The sequence below is a fragment of the Leiobunum rupestre genome, chromosome 10 (genome assembly GCF_980474605.1).
Source record: "Leiobunum rupestre chromosome 10, qqLeiRupe1.1.hap1, whole genome shotgun sequence".
Taxonomy (NCBI): domain Eukaryota; kingdom Metazoa; phylum Arthropoda; class Arachnida; order Opiliones; family Sclerosomatidae; genus Leiobunum; species Leiobunum rupestre.
In genome coordinates, this window is record NC_143393.1 from 23258532 (window position 1) to 23278298 (window position 19767).

The window sequence follows — 19767 nt, forward strand, 5'->3', positions numbered from 1 at the left end:
TAATTAATTGGAATAAATATGAGCTGTTTCGATACATAATAATTAATTTAATTGGAATAATTATTAATTGAAATAAATGAGCTGTTTCGATACATAATAATTAATTTAATTGGAATCATTATTAATTGAAATAAATGAGCTGTTTTGATACATAATAATTAATTAATTGGAATAATTATTGAAATAAATGAGCTGTTTCGATACATAATAATTAATTTAATTGGAATAATTATTAATTGAAATAAATGAGCTGTTTCGATACCTAATAATTAATTAATTCATTAATTATTAATTGGAATTAATATGAGGTGAGTATATACATAATTAATTAGTATAGTTATTAATTGGAATCCATACCTCTACTTGGAATGCTTATCCTGGCGTATCGCGTATGGTAAGATCACTCTGACGGCTTTGGCCCAACCTACGAGAGAAAATATCGCCTCTGCGCGCGCTCCCTTCTCACGTTGTTGTTTGTTAAGTTAACATAGTGACGTCAAAAAAACCGCCAGCCACATTGAGAAGAAACTCTGCCGCGATAAGCATTCCAAGTAAAGGTATGGATTCCTGTTATTAATTGGAATAAATATGAGGTGTATCGATACATAATAAGTAATTAATTGATATAATTATTAACTGGAATAAATATGAGGTATTGATACATAATAATTAATTAATTAAATGGGATAATTAAGTTTTTGGAGACAATAATTAACGCATTGTAACCCGGTCACCTGAATTAATGGCTTTAAAAGTCGCTTGATGACTTAGGCCTAAGGTGGTGCCTTGGGTATTAGCGTAGCTGATTATTATTATTATTAAATTAACTCAGCTTTTGGTTTAAAATTTAATTCGAAAATTTCACGTTGGTTTAACATTGACCCCTATGTGGCTCCCAAATTAATTTTTCAGATTTCGTCGGGGTCCCTGTGTTTGTTCTCTTGTATTAATACGACCCATAAAAATCGCGAACACTCTACGAATCAATAAACAAACTATTATATTTCAAAGGGTTCATAAATATTATTTTGCCACTCCGTGGAAGAGGGCGGTTTGTATCTTGAAGAGTAGTTTTTAGTTGCATTTTGGGCCACCATGGGGATTAGTGTGGTAAAAAAAAGGTTTCGAAAAGCAAAAGGAAGTTGCTTTCCATTTGGGTCTAGAGGGTGTAATAAAGAAGGCGGTAATCGTATTTTAACCCCTTTGCTCCCCTCTGACGAGGATTTTTCCAACTTACGCTTTTTAGTGCGGCGCATTATAGCTGGCGCCGGAACTATGCTCTGATAAAAGTAAAAATTTCATACATTTCGTTTTGGCTGACACTATGGTCAAAGGTACAGCGGTCCTTCGATATCTGCAAACTAACTCCCAGAGTATAGCTGCAGAGTATATAGTGGGATTCATCGCTTGTCTGTTCTATACTCATTTGGCGGAAAGATATTAGCAATAATTTCCATATAAATTACGACAACTGTTTTTAAATCTTATATTTGTTAATTAATTAAGTATCACTTTTAAATATAACGCAATAAAAAGGTATTTTCCAAAATTACATAACGCGCGCGTGAATATTTAGAAGTTCAACCTTAAACAGATATGTTTCCTTTCGTAATCTGCAACTGAGTACAGGGCCGTATAAAGGCATTTTGGGCCCCAGGAATCCCCCCCCCCACTTGGACCTTTATCTAGAGTGGTTGGAGGTCAACTTAGAAGTGTCATTTTAAAATTAATTAATATCTTAATAAAATTAGTTTAGTTTTCACGGATGTAGAATACAACTTAAGTGCCGGACTGTATGTTGCCTTTTGGCAACTTGTTTTGTGCCTAAATGGAAAAATGCTTTTAAGCGCTCCGACCGAAAATCACCTTTATGATTCGAATATATTGCCAATGTTTTCGTAGAAAATGTAGCGGTTTTAGCGTCGCCATTTCTATAATGCTCACGCCTTTTTCTGGATATCAATTTTGTTAGTTTTACATAAAATCGTTGTTTGCAAAAGTTGACCCTTGTAAAATCGGTGCCAGTGATAATCGAACCTTTTGGTGTTAGACGGAAAGGTGAAAAAAATCACGCATTTAATTTAGTCCGTAATATTTTTATCGTAATTAAATCGCATTAATTATAAATTAAATTGTCCAAATCGGTGTGGTGCGCTTTCCCCCTTGTGAGTTCGGAGGCGGTGAAGGTTTGGCCGGTTTTTCGTGTGAGATAAAAATATTTATCTGGCAAACCCGTAAGAAATTGAGAGCATTCGATTTTTAGGAGTAGCGTAGTTGCTAGCCTAGGCTTCACTAATTTCGGGCTTTCCGCGCCGTTTTTCTTATTTTAAATGATTTTTGTAATAAATGTATAATAAATGCAAATAAGCAAAATACTAGTCCCAAATCCACGGGTTTAAAAATAAACTTAGATCATGAAAATATTCTTAACCCCAAACATACTTCAACACCTAGGGTGCCTCCTACAACTTCTAAAAGGTACGTCTCTAAAATATTCAAATAAAGACAGGACATAAGCCGAATTATCTTAAGCCAAAGAATAACAATGTTGTTAGTCCTGCTGAACTAGCTCTATAGTCTGTATGAAAAGTTTGGCCGGTTTTGGGTCGATTTTATAGAACGCTCAATTATAGAAATAATGAAATCTATTTTTATCAATTCCTAAATTATCGCCAAAATATTTAAATCGTGTCTGCAAATCTAAAAATCCGATCTAAAAACCTCTAATACCGTGAAAATTCCACTGGGGTCTGGTAATCGATGCTCCAACCTTTAGTTTTTACTGTAATTGTTACGCAAATGATTACAGATTTAGCAATACCAAAGGCTGTATTCACATTTTAAGAAAGTTGTTAGCCTCTCGAAATTCAAAACAAAATCATACTTTAAAATGTAAAAACTCATTTTCTAACCTTTACGAAAATGTCCGATTTTTGACGTAAGCAGGGTTTAAATAAAAAAAATCAAATCAATCGTTTTTTTACGTAAATCGGATTTTTTTATTTTATTGATTTTTATAGAATTACACACTCTTTTTCTGTATAATTAACGGATATTTTACTTATACCGAGTTTTTTTTTTATTATTAAAAAATCTTAAAACGCTTGTGCACAAAACCAATTCGTTGTCTTTAATTTTTATTATATAGATTTACATCGGATTTTTTTATTTTTATACAATTCATGGTTTTTTCATTGTATACTTAACGGATATTTTACTTTTACCAGTTAGCTAATCTTGATTGAAATGAAATCTTAATTAAATTAAATTACTTTTTAATATTTTAGTTTACTCAGATTTTCTGTATTTAAGAAAATATTTTTGCCATTTTTTATCCCTCCATTGAAATACATTATGTTATTAAAATCAATATTTTTTTAAACCATGATTTAAATCCAAACGCAATACACTTTTATCTTTGCCGCTCTAGCTTCAATAAAAGCGAATGCTTAGGCAAGGTGGTAATTGGATTGTATCGTTTATCCCCACGTTTAATTCGTCCTTATCAATTAGAGGTCACGAGGATAATCATAATTCGCCTCCCCACCCCGTCGTTTTTAATTGATGAATGTCGGGATGCCAGCGTACGAGTTCCAATTATCGCGTCGAACCCTTTGTGACTTCGCCGGAGAGACGTCCCTCGCCAGGTGGGGCGTCGAAACATCGGTTACCATAGCGACCAATTTTTGTTTGACACGATAATTCTATTTTCTCGATAAAATGCATGCCCCGGCGAAGAATCGCTAACCCTTTGTCGCGCCCGCCGGAAGCCGACCACGTGACTCGGGCTCCGGACCAATCGTAACGCGCCGATTTAAAAAATGAGTCTAAATCGTCACTGATAACATGGACAGTAAATTAAAGCCCAGTTCACACTATACAATTAATTGGGCCACTTAATTGAAACCAACTAATTGTAAGCAAGAAAATTGTACAATGTGAACAGAAAAAGTTGGAACAATGGTTACAATTTTTCTGTTCACACTGTACAATTTTCTTGCTTACAATTAGTTTCAATTAAGTGGCCCAATTAATTGTATAGTGTGAACTGGGCTTTAGAGGACAGGTTTTCGATACCCTTCCACAGTGTATTTTATTTCTCCCCGCGTATCAATCAGCTCGAGAGACTCAGAGGGAGTATTGCAAGGTCGTTTGTACCACGTGATCTTAAAATTTCAAAATGGCAATCTAATGCGGTTGATATTGTTACGTAATTTTTTGCGCTTTATATTTTAGTAATTTTTAATTTTGGTTTTTTAATTCAATAAAAACTATCAACTGATATTTAGTATATCATTTAATCAATAAAAACGTGAAAAAATACCTTTCGGCGTAAAAGTGTAATTCGTGTTTATATTTTTTCTTTTTTCGAACAGTATCGTCCACTCTTAGCGATACTTGTTTTTTTTTTCAAATAACATTGGCCGACTCCCTTAGTGTGATTCGTTTACGGGGGCTAAAAACCAGGCTTTTTACCGATCCTCTAAAATCTACTATCCATGCTGATAATTACCGATATTTGGTGGGTGACGCGTTCTTTTTGGAAACTGTTATATTGGTGGCATATTTTATTTCACGCTTCCGTAAGCATACACGTATATTTTTACATTTAGGAGGCGAGGCACTCTTTTGATCGATTTTATGCAAAAACCTTTCTTATTGTATACAATACAGGACAAATCATTCTGTCAGCGTTTAAAAAGGATAGCCGGAGGTCTTTACGGGATTATTCCAATTTGGTCGAAAAACAGTGGCGAAGTGAGACAATAATTATTTTGGAATCACCTCGCTTTTTTACGCTATTTATGAAATTCACTAGAATTGCAGCTACGCTATATGTTTTTATACGTAACCATAAGTGCACTCAAAAATGCACATTTCTATATACGATCATTTTTTGCGATTTTTTGAGCTTCTAATAAAATAGGCTTATACCAAAAAGTGGTTGGAATTTGTATCTTTTTTTACTTTTTCGCGTAGTTTAAATATTCTAAGCTGGTTTTTTTCGCTTTGATCAAAACGCTTAAATATTGCATTTTTATTGCATAATTTTTGCGCGTTCACAGTGGAGTGGATAAATTGAACTTGGAACTATTTCGTCCACGAAGGAATGAAACGATGGAAATTTTTAAGAGTAGCCACCAATAGTTGATTTTATAAAATGTCTTTACGCTTGCCCAACTTGTTGAAATGTTGCCCTGGAATAGTTCAGCCAATGCCTAAGAATGAGTTCATAAGCTCTTTAGTGGGAGAGAAAACGGATCCACAGCTGAAGCGGGGAGGCAACTTTTCAAAAAGGTGGCCAAGGTTATTTTATAAAAAGAACTATTAGATGGCGCTCTTAGGAACTAGGGGTGTTTTTACCAATGGGAAAGTGGGTGAAAGGTCTCGCAAAGAGCAATAACATTTCACACGCCAACTTTTTGCAAAACATTGTTGGTCGACGCGGGTCGCAAAGTGAGTTAATGGACAATGTGTTGGTCAAACACAATTGTTGGTCAAGATTTAAAACAAGGGATGACTCTAAAGAAAACGCCTTAAATATTTACATCAAAAGACCTCGTAAACTATATATCCTGCTATCGTTGCGGTAGTGCAAAATATATTTTAATTTGCCTACAAGAAGCTTCGGTAATTTATCAGTTTACCCTTGAAGACAAATTGTCGCTAAGCCTCGGTTGGAGGAGCAGTAGAAAACTGACACCCGAGGGGTTGGACATTTGTACAAAATCCCGTACACTTCGCAAGAAATCTCCGACGAAATCGCGAAATCCCTGACGGAATCGCAAAATCTCTGACCAAATTTCAAAATCTCTAACGAAATCGCAAAATCTTATGAAATCGCGAAATCTTGGACGAAATCGCGAAATCTGATGAAATCGCAAAATCTCCGACGAAATCGCAAAATCTCCGACGCAATCGCGAAATCTTCGACGAAATCACGAAATCTTGGACGAAATCGCGAAATCTTTGACGAAATCGCCAAATCAGAGAGATTTCGAAATCCCGTACGCTTTTTTTGGGAATGTCTGACCCCTCGCTGACACCTATCGTAGTCATTGAGTTGGGAATATTAATCCAGAGATCCGATCAAATCTGCTCCCCGCGAAACAAGTTTTTGACAATTACGAATGTGCCGTCTCCTCTAAAATGACGAGAAAACGTTATCATATGACCCGTGGCGCCATCCATTATTTTTGAAAGAAAAATATTTTTGCCGGAAAACGCGTCTTATTTGAACGAACCATTGAGAGATAGACGGCGCCACGGGTAAAATGATAAAGTTTTCTCGTCATTTGGGAGCAGACGGCAGTATTCTTATTTTTTAAAAACTTGTTTCGCGAAATACTGAAACCCGACGTTTAGATTGGACCGCTAGATTAATATTCCCAACTCAATGATCGTAGTAACAAACGTACTACACAAGCAGGTCCTTAGAATACCAAAAAGTCCCCATTTTTTTCAAGGTCCTGAATCCACCCTAAAATTGTGATTTTCTCCGTAAAGAACCCTATATTATGAATAATTTCTGAAAAATAAAACAGTTTAAAATTTTTTTACACAATGGAAAAGCACTTAAAATTTGTGAAAACAGAAATGATGCTAATCAATACACAATAGTTAGAACTTGCTTGAAAACTAAGTCTTACGTGTAATTAAAAACTAAATAAATTAGAGGTTTGGGATAGGTTAATTCAAATAAATAATTCATTTGGTTGAACATTGGTACCTATTTTCAAAAATTTGCCATCTATTATACCCTAATTCAATCACGAAAAGTTCTTTTTTCCCCTTAATTATTTTCTTATGGTTGGATGCTTAAATCAATGTTTTTTAATCATTTGGTATTTTCTAACTTAGCTACGATTTACTCTAAAATTATAACCAATTATTTGTACATTTTCTTACCAAAAAAATACGAAACTCAATCAAAAACATCTTCTGGTCCAAAATATTTGTACATAATCGAAACTAAAACTTCGTTTCTGAAAAGACTTTTGTAATATTCAAAATAAAAAATAATTCTAAAACTACACATTTTAAAGCGATATTGCTGATCCATAGTTGATTACGGCCTAAAAATAATCGACTAGGCACAGATAAAAATAATAATAATAATCAGCTAGGCTAAAACCGAAGGCACCACCTTAGGCCTAAGTCATCGAGCGACTTTTAAAGCCTTTAATTCAGGTGGCCGGGTTACAATGCGTATTTAAATTTGTGTTTTTGTTTAAATTCTTTAACAAAGATGTTAAAGAGAGCCAAAGAAGTGTAAGCCCTTTAAGTATAGGCCCAGGATATAAAAAGGTAATTTTTTAATATGTGCGTATAATTTTTCACTCAAATTAAATTTTAGTAAGTAAAGAATATAATGTACAGTTAATAAGAATTAACACAAGCGAAAAAATAGTTTAGAAGTAATATAAACTCAGTGTTTAAACAAAAAAGGTTTAAAACAAAAACCACTGGTTTAAACAAAAAAAAGGTTATTTTGGTTTTTTCCAACCCTGTATTTTCTAGAATTCGGTTTTAAAGAAAGACCGTTTTTTACGACCGAGGCTTAAATCTAACATTTACGTTTCGTACATAAGTGAAATAAATATGAATATAAAATATATTTATTAATGTAAAGTGCCTTATTTTGTAGAATAAAAGTATTTTTTTCAAGAAATACCAGTAACACGGTGGCTACAGCTCGTATATTTTATAATTTTTCCTATATTTTCAATGTCTTCCTATAATTATGTACACTATTTTACTATTTTTGGGAAAATTTTCGTATTTTACCAGTGGCAAAATGATGTCTGTTACCGCGTTACACAGATTCGAGCCAAACCATATTAGAAAATTATTAAACCAAATTTCCTTTAAAAGCCACGGGTTTCAACTTCATAAGTATTTGCAACCATACTTTTTTTTGTAATTTCAACAGAAAGTATGCTATATTTTCCGAAAATTATAGTCTCTAAATAGACTAAAAATTTTGAACTTTTCTGCGGTCGTTCAGCAATCGAATTGAAGTCCGTCCAACCATTTTATTAATCTTAATTATAGCTACCCAAAATTTCAAAGCAACCCTTTGGTTTAAATAAAAAATAGACATTTTTATGCAAATAAGTAGAATACTAAAACTGTGTATTTAAGCCCAAAATCACCTTAAACCTGTAATGATTAAATGGGGTGGCGGAGTAGTTAGCACTTTCGCCTCGCAGCATAAAGAGCCGGGTTCGATCCCAAAATTCGACACAGCTCCTTCAGCGTTGAGTTGCAAGTTATCTCCCCACTGGTTAAAGGGGTTTTCCATCGAGTTCTTCGGTTTCCCCTTACCGTTAATCTCTACAAGTTTTTATGGAAATAGTGAGTGTAGGAAGCTGTTGGCTCGCGTGGCGTGAAGGGCTTGTCACCAACCTCCTACGCATTGTAACCCGACCACCTGTTTAAAGGTATTAAAAGTCGCTAGATGACTTGAGCCTAAGGTGAGGCCTTGGGTATTAGCCTAGCTTATTATTATAATTATTTTTATAATATTTCAGAAGATAGAATTGAATTGTCTATGCCAAGATTTTGTTATGATTACAAATTTTCTCAAAAAGAAATTGAATCTGGACCCACGATTATTTTAACATTTTTAAAGCAAATTTTAGCGTTGGTTAGAGTTAATTTGTAACTATAACTTTCGCGTTACGCTAAACAATTCGTTAAGTAGGTGGTTTCTTTTCGCCTGTCCTCGGACTAAAAGTGTACTCTTTTTACCTTAAAACGTTTTATTCGCCTGTTCTGGGGATGAGAATTACTCCGCCCCATAAACTATTCGCTTGTTCCGGAGTATTAGGGCTACTCTTTTTACTCCTTCTGAAAAGGAGGTGTAAAGGAGTTAATATGATATTAGGTTTGTTTTTTTCGCCTGTCCCAGGACAAAAAGTGTAAACTTTTTACCCTAAAACGTTTTATTCGCCTGTTCTCGGGATAAGATTTACCCTGTCCCGAATTTTGTTCGCTTGTTCCAGAGCTCAAACGTTACACTTTTTACTCCTCCTCGAAAGGAGGTGTAGAGGGAGTATTCTAGCTTATATAGAAAATTAGTCTGCTTAAATTTCGTTTCACGAAAACATAACGGGTTTTGAACATCTTCACATGTGGCAAGCTTTTAATAACGAATATCCAATTGTTAAATGCTTTTTAAAAGTTGCTTGATGACTTAGACCTAAGGTGGTGTCTTGGGTATTAGCCTAGCTGATTATTATTATTATTAAATAAATAAGAAAAATTAGTCCTATATTGATGATCTCACCACCGGTCGCCATCTTAAAAACAAAACAAATATATAACCTTTAACCTTTAACTACTCCCTTCTTACTCCAACTCGTTTTTTTCGTCAAGATAGAATTGGAGTAAAATGACGTCATAGGGCGACACTTTTGAACATGCTCAAAAAACCCGGAACAGGCGGAAAAAAACCACCTAGTGTCGTCTGGTAGCCAGAATTTATCTGCTAGAAACTAGAAAGGCTACAGGCAGCCATTTTGGAAAAACGTTTTTACTACGACACGAACTATTCGCCACCACAGAATCGGAGTAAAACGACGTCATAGTTTTACTCTTCTTATCCTACTCTGAAATCCCGGAACAAGCGAAAAGAGACCGCCTAGCATACACTTATAAAGTGGTAATTTCATAAACTAAAATTAAAATCAATAATCAAAATAATTATATATATATATAATAATCAATAATAATTAATAATATATTATTATTATTAATCAAGCGTGTTATTATTATGTGTTAATTTGACCGACATTTCATATTTTGAAACGTCTACTATCATCGCAAAAATATCTTTAAACTGCAAGATATTACGACGCACTTATAACTTAATTTCTCGACAAAGCGGTTTATCTTTAAGCTTTGAACAATATTTAGGTCGCCAATCTTAAAACAACGCGCCCAAAAAAAGGAAAAATTTCCGTCCTCTGTAGTTTTTAGAATGTCGAGTCTCTGGATTCGTTTTTATCTTGGGCAAATATAGCCGTACTCTAATATCTCTAATGGGAAAAAGAAGAGCAGGTCTAGAGATATTTCTAAAGCACCTATATAAAATTGAGAAAACCAGCTCTACTTGATTGTACGCGCGAAGGGAGTAAGAGGGTACGGTATGCGAGGTAGACTCGATCCGTTCCCACGGAGGATGCGTGGTACGACTAGTCGAGACACAAAGTAAAAAATGAAATAAAAAAATAGAAATTCGGGGTCTCGGTTGCGCCGAGGCTGTACTTGCGCGGTTAAGATAGGGCTATGAGCCTACTCGCGTAAAAATAGTGTTAGGGAAATTAGTTCTACCAAGTTCACCCCCTCCGTTTTCCGATGTATTCCATTATTTTTATCGTCATCACTCCCCCATCGCCCTATACTTTGGGGAATTTCACGAAAGGGGGCGAAGTTGGACTATTTTTTTTACTCTCCCCCACCCCTCCTTGTTCGATGGACTGCCAACTTTGATAATAAAAATTGTCAGCGCGCGGTCCTGACGCGTGGGAAAATAGACCGTTTCGAATTCTATTTTTAGAAACACTTTTGCCCTTTAAAGGGGACATAAAATATTCGGGAATTCGTGTGAAACCTCCCGAAGGAAATATTTCGCGTTTTTGATTATACTGAAAGCATCGTTCGCTTTTTCGGAATCGGTTAATCGATTTTTGAATTTTACAGCGACGATACGGTAACATTTTTAATCGATTAGTAGGAAATATTTTTTAAGGATTAGCGTTGCTTTATGCTAGAATAATAAGCCTTTCTATAAAGTCATTACGCTTGCTGATCTGGTTTTAATGTATCGCTTTCGTCACGAGATACGTAGGAGTTCAATTCAGTTTTGAAGGATAGATCTTAATAAAAAGGGCAACTCGTCGAATTTTAATTCATTTCTTGTTCAACTTGTTAAAATGCTCCACGCGCTCTTTAATAATTTAACGTAAAAGGCTCGTTCATTTTTTTTTATTTCAGGGAGCACGCGCGAATTTGCTCGAGCCCGTTTACGCTAAAATATCAAGACGCACGTGGAACTTTTTAACAAGTTCAATAAGACATAAATAGATTTTATGCTAGCGTCAATTGACTATCATAGTGAAACGTCACTTCTACGTCACGAGTGAAGCGCCCGATACATCAAGAAGGCTAATGTTACTTTATAGAAAGGCCTATTGAGTGTGTTTGTAAGATAATTTTATCAAGAAACTTTATAAATCATGCAATCTAAGGTTTTTTATTTGGCTGGTATCGTGAATAACTATTTAAACGATCAAGAATTTATACGATTTGAACTTTCTTTTCAATTAACTAACCTAAAATAAAATAAAATAAAATAAATAATAATAATCAGCTAGACTAATACCCAAACCACCACCTTAGGCCTAAGTCATCATGCGACTTTTAAAGCCATTAACTCAGGTGGCCGAGCTACTTTCACCGATTTTTGAATACAGTTTTCCAAAAGTAAATGAACCGAAGTTATCAGACTGCTATACTCCCCATGTTGGAGGCGTTTTCCTTGTGAAGTGACATTTTGACCTCGAATTTGAAATTTTGCGCGCTTCTAGGCCGAAAAGGAAACGTTTTCGTTTTCATGAAACCATTTTTTATACATAGAAATAGCTATACCCACAATTCCCAAGAGCAATTTATCGCGTCAAAAGACGGAGATGGAAATTAGCTTTTATTTGACTCGATTTTCTCATCATTTTGATAAGGCAAACGCCCTCCGATTCTGAGCGCTATTTCGATAACTTCGGTTCATTTACTTCTGAGTTTTCTTAACGTATCCAACCGTTTCGTTTTCAACAAATTAAATGTATTTATTTCGTGACGTCAAAAACACAAATTGGAGAACCTCAAAACATTAGAGATGCTGTGAAAACGTTTTGAGCTGTAACAATCAACTAAAGTTAATATATAAAACCCATTTTCAGTGGGAATTATAAACAGCAATAGTTGATAGAGACACAAATTACTTACAGGGAAGCGAACACTTAAATGGCACCAATATAAACCTTTACTGATTTATAACGAAAAACGTCAATACACTACGGTATCTAATAAATATAAACAAAAGTTCACCTCCAGAAAAATTCTACATTAAAAGAAACACGAATAAAATATTATAAAGGATTATTAAAGGTGGGGTGGCGGAGTGGGTAGCTTGTCTCTCCTTTCGTAAAAAACTTGTTGAGGTTAACGGTAATAGTTAGTGTAATGAGCTGTTGGCTCGCGTGGCATGCAGGGCTTCCAACACCCTCCTACGCATTGTAACCCGGCCACCTGAATTAATGGCTTTAAAAGTCGCTTGATGACTTAGGCCTAAGGTGGTGCTTTGGGTATTAGCCTAGCTGATTATTATTATTATTATTATTATTATTATTATTATTATTATTTATGTACTTTTCGACTGCTGGCGCCATCTGGTAAGACTATGGGTATTTAAAAATCACCTGATCATGGCGTTAGCCCCGTGAAAGGATCTTCTCCTTTTGGTCTATTGGCTTCAATTGTCCGAAAGCTCTTAAATATTTTATTTTCCACTCTCTGTGGGGTACTTGTCAGCTTGCGGTGTTTCCCATAAAGTTGAGAAACATTCATTCATGGCTAATTCATTGGAGAGATCGATGGAGATAGGCAACTCGGGTTGGGCGAACGGGACAGGTAAGAGAAGGATATGCCCTAGTTTTCGGAGAGATAAAATACACGGCAGCGCGCGCGGTCTCAGGTATTACTGAGTTCCCATTTTTCTTCTGGTCCCAGTGACTGAGTGACCCAGTGAACTCTGTGGGACACTCGTTATCCGCTATTTGAGAACAAGGGTGGGGTCAGGCTACCCAGAAAGTAGTCAACTATTTGGTGTAGAGAATGTCCGTACATTTTCTCGAGTGCCATTTTGAACAAAACGTTGGGAATTTAAGTCTAATATACTGACAAGGAGAGTACCCGAGGTGTTTATTGCCAATATTGTTCAAATTAGGGCGTAATGTAGACCTATATGAGGTATGAAATTTCCCAAAAGTAGATGTTGCTGTACCCATTCGATTTTCCATGGCAACCGAAAATAATAATAATAATAATAATAATAATAATAATAATAATAATAATAATAATAATAATAATAATAATAATAATAATAATCAGCTAGGCTAATACCCAAGGCACCACCAACCACAGCGCATTGGAATGAATAGATAACGAGTGATGACGGAATTTACATTAGATAATTGACATTTAATCCTCAAGCAGGTTCTGATAATGTTTTATTTTTTAATTTATTAACGATTTCAATTAGGTGAAGGCAAATTTCGGGGGTAACTGCCCCCTCCTGCTCCCCCCCCCCCCCCCCCCACATTGCAAGTTGGGACGAATTTTGCCGGTCATCAAGCGACTTTTAAAGCCATTAATTCAGGTGGCTGGGTTACAATGCGTAGGAGGGTGGTGGTGTTTTTAACCACTTAAAACAAATTTTTTTAAAAAGGCATGGGATTTTGTCGGTTTCACGAATATTTTAAAAAATTTGCAAATCACGGAATGGTTAATTTGGACCACACTTAGGTAAATTTCAATTATTTCATAAAGTTTGGGTAAATTGGAACATTTTTGGAGTAAAATTGTAACACTTTTTGGGTAAAATAAGGAAAAAAACATTTTCGGTTGCCATGGCCAATCGAATGGGTTGCGCAACGTCTCCTTTTGGGAAATTTCATATCTCATATAGGTCTACATTACGCCCGACTTTTAGTACGGGTAAAAGAGGCCCAAAACGGGCTCTCCAGCTGCAAAATTCGTTCCAACTTGCAATGTGGCCTAAAAATTCTATTTTGGTGTCTACTTTGAGGATCCGATGAGTCTGCAGCGATGCGGGGTCGACAACACAGTTTTGGGGGGCAGGAGGGGGCAGTGGCCCTGAAATATGCTTTCACCGAATTGGGCCGTGTTTGTTGTTGTTCCCGATGGTAAATTTAACCCTGATTCGAATGCGACCAACCGAGTTATGGCCAAATTTGTACTGAATCACGTGCTTTTTTCTCTAATATGAAAAAAAAATCAGCAAATGTTAAATTTAGCAATCGGGTCAATCTGTGTATCGTTTCTGTAGTATTTTTTGACGCTGAGTCGACAGAGGCCCACCCCGGATCGCTGGGACTAATAGTTTCGGAGTTATGACCAAAAGTACACTAAAAAAAGTTTTGTTTTCGAAATTTCACTAAATGTTGAAATGGTATATCAATCATTTGGCCAGGACCACCCATACTTTTGGATCTGACGTATTATTCTGTGCCGAATCGAATGAGACCAACCGCAAATCCGTAGGACTAATCGTTTCCTAGTTATCACGAAATATGTGCGAACCATAAATGGTGTTTTTTTCAAAAAGTTCTACTACTAACATTGTAAGTGCTGAATAGAATGAGACCAACCGCAGCGCATTGGAATGAATAGATAACGAGTGATGACGGAATTTACATTAGATAATTGACATTTAATCCTCAAACAGGTTCTGATAATGTTTTATTTTTTAATTTATTAACGATTTCAATTAGGTGAAGGCAAATTTCGGGGACAACTGCCCCCTCCTGCTCCCCTTCTCCTATATTTTTAAAATTATAAATATTTTCAATGTGTTCCTATAATTACACAATTTTTTTTTTCATTATTTGTTAATTATTAGAAATTTTCGCTCGAAACCAAATTCCACCTTAAAACCGTGGATTTGCACTTAATAATTTCTTAAAACCTATAATTGTATAGGAATTTATCCTATATTTTCCTATAAAATCCTACAAAGTTCCTGTGAAATATTTGAGCAATTTCGAAAGGGATTATTAGAAGGATCTAGGTTAAGTTGCGATGTACTTTCCAGGGGCCCCAGAGGTTCTATAATTCCTATATAATCCTATATTTTCAGAAATGTCCTATAACATCCTATATTTTTTATGTTTTGCCCATTTCAAAAACTGCCACTCACAAGGAGACGACCCGAGGTGTTACACACCGATTTCGTTCAAACTCGGGGGATTGGTAGACCTTCATTTAACTTGAAAAATCATAAAGGGAATTTATTCAATGGGCAACGGTTTTGCCATATCGGTTCATTTTCACCCATTTGGTTCAAATTGATCAAAATGTGATCAATTTCGATTTTCTTCGTCAATTTTTAACAATTTTTTTATAATTTTGGTATTTTAATTTTTTTTTAATTTTTTAAAATTTTTCACCCTTGGAATCGGTCTTAATCCCATGTTATTTTCAATGGGAAAATTTCCATTTTATGTTGTCAAAAACATTTTTCGTTGCCATGGCAAAACCGTTGCCCATTGAATAAAATCCCTTTAGGATTTTTCAAGTTACATGAAGGTCTACCAATCCCCCGAGTTTGAAAAAAATCGATGTGTAACACCTCGGGTAGTCTCCTTGTCAGTGAAATTGCTAGATTTAGCTATAGGATAAATTGCTATACAAAGTCATTCTAGTCTATACTTTTTTTTATTGTTAACACGGTTAGCTACTAGTATATTTTTGTGATAAAATGGTTAAATAGCAAGGGGTGATTATTCCTCGTTCCGGTTTGTCTCTCCGTCAGAAAATCGAGAGCTCCTCTAGTCGCAGTCGCGTGTGACGTAGTTGGATCCCTTCTTCGAAGCGCCTACGATCTAGACACAATAATGAGGCGGCTTACAATCTCAAAACCATGTATAAACTATGTCTGTCATTTTAAAAACTTCAATCGTTTTTATAAGAATTTAGGACTATAAAGGAACTTATGGCACACCGTTCAGGACAAAATTCAACCAAAAATATTTATATATTTTTTGTAAATATAAAGGTGTTTTTAAAATATAAAGGCGTTTTTGAAATATAAATTACTTTTCAAAATATAAGGCGAATTCGTCTAAGACATTCGAGGCCAGTTTAAGAAATGTACTACCTACCTGTAAGGTACAAACGCACTATAGTAACACATACCTCACAGGCAGTGGCGTAGACCAGGGGGATTTCCGTGTCACCGCCCCCATTAGGCCTACGTTTGACTGTACTAAATTGTCACCCCTCCTCGACCCCCTTTGACGAATTTCTGACTACGCCACTGCTTACAGCCTACAAGGATAGTTTTTTATGTTTATTTCCTGAAACTATGTATTAGGAGACAGCAAATAAACCAAAACTTTCTCCTACAATGCAGGAAAAATGGAGTACACCCTAAATCATTTCTCCTAAGCATACCATACCCTATATTTTAAAAACACCTTTATATTTTAAAAGCGTCTTTATATTTTAAAAACGACTTCATATTTTAAAAACAGCTTTATATTTAAAAAAATACCCCCATATTTACAAAAAATCTATTTTTTTATTGAGTTTTGTCCTGAACAGCGTGCCATAGGAACTCTTATTTATTTACAACTAAATAATCCAAAGTTATATTTTCATAAAAACACTTTAATATAGACTAAATCCAAAAATAGTTCACACGGGCATGTAAAATGATAAAACAGTACACCTTTCAATTAAATTATTAATACTAGTTAAGTGACACCTTTCAATATATTAACGATTTTAATATTTTATACATTCAGTAACTATATAAAATAATGTGATACCTTTAGATACAGTTGTTAACAATAGCAGTAATTTATCAAATTATAGATTTTTACTTTTAAGTATTTTAAAGTATATTAATTATACATATTCAAAATTTACATTAACAATCAACTAGAACTTTAATTACCAATTTTATAATATAACACCTTAAATTTAAAATTTTAACATTAGCAGAAATCTATACATTCCTGTTACTTTAGTAAATTTTAAATTTGTACATATTTAAACTTTAAATAACACACTACTAATACTTTATCACTTTCTTTATACTATATTTCATTTCTTGTTCTTTTTTGAAGGAATGGCAGTGGGTATTCAGAGCCTCTTTGTATTGGGTTCATCAATTCTACTCTCAGATCTCTTGTATAATCTTCTTCATAGAAATGTTCTGAGCAAATCCTTGCATATTTCACATTTATTTTGTCTTGGGAACGTCCGCAAGCGGTTATCCATTTTTGCCTTATAATTATTTGAGATGGGAATCGATGGTATGACAAATTCTTCTTTCGGGTGCCAATTAAGGAATTATTGCACCGAGCATTTTAATCCGTGCATTACTGTATTATGTTGAGTTCTTGACAACTTGACAAGCCTTTATTAACAAAATTCAAAATAACCGCCTTTAAAAAATTAAAAGTTAAGCCTCGGCTATAAAATTAATGGTTTAAAATAGTCAAAAATACTATTATTATAACTATAAAATTTAACACTAGTAAAAATGTAATACTATAATGGATCTAATTTATGGGTAAACGATTAATGCTTACCTGAATTTTAATCCACAAAGGAATTTTATAAAAAGGCAGACGCGGCATGCCAGCCGAAGAGGAATGTTTAAGTCAGCTCTCCCGCTCGGCTGTCTTCCCACCGCGGAGTTTCTGAGGTACGCGACGCCTGTTTATTTTCGTTGTAGATCGTTCGCTGGGATCCAGCTACGTCACACATCGGGGAAACACCGTGTTTTCCCTCCGTTTTCTTCTCAGCTGATATCTCTATTCCCGACCCCGCGTTATATGCTAACCTTATAATACACAGTATTTTTACCAACCTTGGTTAAATAGTTTCTATTTTTAAAGTTAAAATCAGATTTATTTCACTAAATATAGATTTTTTTTTAAAGTTCGTAAATAAAAATAGCATATATAGTCCTATAAAATCCTATAATTTGGAAAAAATAGTCCTATAAAATCCTATTATTTGAAAAAAATAGTCCTATAAAATCCTATTATTTAAAAAAAATAGTCCTATAAAGTCCTATATTTTTAGAAATATTATCCTATTTTTCCTATAAAAAAATTTAAGATTTGAGTGGGCCCTGACTTTCATTACTACAACACGATATGCTTTTCACTTAATTATATTTATTCACAATACACGCGTATAAAACATTGTAAAATTAATATTTGGCAACGTTTCCGTAAAAAAAGTAAAGTTTCGTTTATTTTAGCTAGTCAACCCAGTGGCGTAGACAGGATTTTATTTCGGGGGGGGGGGGGGGCACGCCATTGAAAAAAAGTAAAAAAATAAAAATATTTGTACGTACGACCATACGTTTTGGGGGGCGGGGCATGTGCCCCCTGTGCCCCCCTGGCTACGCCACTGAGTCAACCATAATTTACTTTCCATTAGTACATTTCATTACGTTAACAAACGTGTTAAACCAAGTAAGAATGACTTTTTTTTGTAAATAACAAAATCTTAACCTTTACCGTTTCATGTACATGAAAGCGTTATTAAACTACCTTTTTGCCAGATAGTGATACCCGGCAAAAAAATAAAGAAAAATATAACGTAACCTTAGCCCTACTAATACAGTAACCCATTAGGTAAGTCGATCATTGTCGAGGCGTAAAAAAATGGTCCCTTTATTTAACTTGACAGTGTGGTGCGAGACTAGGCCAAGCTGAAACCTTGGTGAGGAAACTGCCAATTTAGGATGGTCGGGGGAACTAATGGAATGGGAGGGTGACACCTTCCGTCGTGTAGTTTCTTTAGTCGCCAGCAGGCGGCGGACAACGCCCGCGTGCCAGCCGTTCATTACGACGTGCCTTTAGTCCTTAAACATTACGAATGTAGGACATGATTTGCCCCCCTCGAAGGACCTTTTGAACTTGGAACTGTTTTCCCTCGCTAATGTATTAGTATTGGTCAGCGTGGCAGACTTAACCTTTCGCGGCGGTTTCTTCGACGCCAGGCTTCCGGCCTACATCGAACTCTTAGCGGATATTAAACGCGGTAAACTGCTGTATAAAAGTTTCATATTATTTCCTTTAGCCTCCGAGCGTCGCTTATGTAATTAGGGAGCGTTTTTGTATTGGACCATAATTCTCCAGTTCTCGCTGTAGGGGAGTTTTAGCCGGTTTGACCGTTCGTTTTTATCGTGTTGTTCCGATGGGATTTCTCCAGAATGTTGTAAAAAGGCTTTCGCATTTTTTAAATACCCGTTATGTTATTGTAATTAAGGGTTGCAGGGTATCGTATTAAAAATTAAATTTTTTATTTATATTTTTAAATTTAGCTCTTTTTATAGCCTATTTTTCACCTACTTGGAATTAGTATTTCTTATTGCTGTTTTTTTGTCTGGATTTTTTTTAGTGCAAAAATTAAAAATTAAAAACAACATTGTAAATAACGTTGTTTGTTCAAGTTCTTTTTTCTTAATTGCTGCTATATCTATATATTGTATATTTTACTTCATATTCATATTGCGTTGAATGTTGTGGATATTTTAGGTTAGGTTAGGTTATGTTCACGTTAATGTTACTATTTTCTTATATTAACAATATTAAAAAAAAACAACCAATTCCTAATGTTCGAAAAAACGGACAAACGATTATTCGAAAAAATTTATTAACATAAATTGAACGACTAAATCACCAACAAAAGTTGTGATAAATATTTCGGGCAAATGAAATACGTTTTCGGACATACGATCCTGTTTTCCGGCATTCGAACAAATGATCATTCGGACATTTGTACCTCCGTTCGGACGAATGAAATTCGAACAAATGTACCCAAATCAATTAAACGAAGAATCAGAATTATCACTGTTTGAAGGAACAATTGGACATTAAAGATAGGAGTGTTTTGATTGCCAGCTTGGTGCCCGGTTAAATATGAACCCCCTTAACC

General features: G+C 34.9%; 1 protein-coding gene across 5 annotated transcripts in view; it reads left to right on the forward strand.

Annotated features, from left to right (window-relative positions):
• Positions 1 to 19767, forward strand: part of sei (potassium voltage-gated channel seizure) — a 203455-nt gene that overhangs the window by 116390 nt on the left and 67298 nt on the right. The gene's annotated exons all lie outside the window — the stretch shown is intronic.